Genomic DNA, 1,910 nt, shown 5'->3' on the forward strand with positions numbered 1-1,910 from the left:
GTTGATTGACTGGGGCACTTATACTACACACTCACCCCTATATAATATAGATGTCTTACTAAGTTGATTAGGACCTGGCTAAGTTGCCTAGGCTGGCTCTGAACTTGCAATCCTTCTGCTCAGCTTCCAAAGTTGCTATGGATTATAGGTGTGTGCCACTCACCATGTAACTATGACCACTCTTTTAACCTACTTTTCATTAGAAACATTATGTACATGAATATATGCAATAATAATTGGACTTACTTTTTATTTTTTAAAAAATCAATCATTGCTACAACTAAAATGGTTGTATTGTATTTGAAAAAAGAGGCTGTGCTTCTCTTTTATGTATCCCCTATTATAATGCTTAATGATAAATTACATTTTCACAAATATTTTTATTATATATCTAGAACATTAACTTCCTTTCTAAGGTCAAGTTTTCAATGTGGAAACAAAAATTGACTAGACAAATTTACAAGTTATTTATTTATGAAGCAATAAAACAGAAAGTCCATGAAAATTCAATGATTAAAAATTAATGCAGAACACACATTCTAAATATTGCTCTTAAGTTTAAAACAAAAACTGTTGTAATAATAAATACTGTTAGAAAAGTTGAAAATAGAATCTGTGTTCAACTAGAAAATATCACAGAATTTACTGCATATGATTGTCTTTTCATATATCCTGACCTATATAATTATAATTACATGGTTCCAAAGCAATTTTACACAGGTAGTTTAAAACTTCTCCTTTGCAGTTTGTGAACTGAAGAAAAATGTCCAAGATTTATCTTAATCAGTGATAATAAACTATAAAACCCACATAATGAATGAATTCCAGATTTTTTGAGTTTCCTATTTTTATTTTGCTTTTGTCTGTCATATTCATAATTCCCTGAGCCTTCTCACAGGAAAGTAATTCTCATGAATTTTTAAGTCAGATCTCACAGTTCAAAAAACTGAGATCTATTTCTAAAAGGCCTTATTACAATGATCTTTTGAATTCTCTGTGATTTCTATTGAGTTTTCCACATATGAAATAATCTTTTCTACCACATACATAGTATGAATTAATGGATGTTTACCTTCAAACTTTTATATGTAAATGAATCACTATAACTCACATTAGAAAAGGAGGGGCAGGAAAGCAACTGTATTAATCAATACTGCACATGGGCATTTGAAACACTGTAACTTAAGTGTGAAACCTATAATAAAGATCTAAACAGTATTAAACAGTATTCTGATTTTACACTTGAATTAAAGTTAAAATTATGTGATAGAATAAAACATTATTGCAAATCTGGCAAGTGAATCCAGAGTTGTGAAAATTAAAGTGGAGATGGCATACAATGTCTATAATAAGATCATTACTTTCTGTTGTTGTTGATGTTAATGGTAGTTGCCTTGCTTTGCCATTTCACTATTTTTTAAAAACTTTTACTGCCTTTGCTTACTCTGCTTCATTGGTTCTAAGTGATGCAGTACACTAAATCATTTGATCTTAGACATCACTAGTGAGAGTTACTCTTCAATTATTTTATGCCAGCTATATCCTCTAATTAGATGTTACTACTAAATAATATGGGACAAGTCTCATTTTATCTCCCCCTAGAAATGAATCACATAATAGGAAAAACTGCAATTAGATACACTGAAATATACATTAGTGAGTGATTTTTTTCGGCTGTAAACTTTAAGAATTTATGGTCAAAACTTGTTAATTATTTTACAATACAGTCAAAACTGCTTTCCACAAACATGACTCTTTGCTTCGTTATTAAATATAGTAGGCAATGCTACATTCTATTTTTTCACTTTATTATGGAAGGTAAGCAATTGGCTTACTTTTCACACCCCATCCATGGGTTGTTAATAGTTTCATGCTTTAAGCATTTCATTAAAATTTTATTATATATGTAA

This window comes from Callospermophilus lateralis, unplaced genomic scaffold, assembly GCF_048772815.1.
Source record: "Callospermophilus lateralis isolate mCalLat2 unplaced genomic scaffold, mCalLat2.hap1 Scaffold_52, whole genome shotgun sequence".
NCBI classification, from domain to species: Eukaryota; Metazoa; Chordata; class Mammalia; order Rodentia; family Sciuridae; genus Callospermophilus; species Callospermophilus lateralis.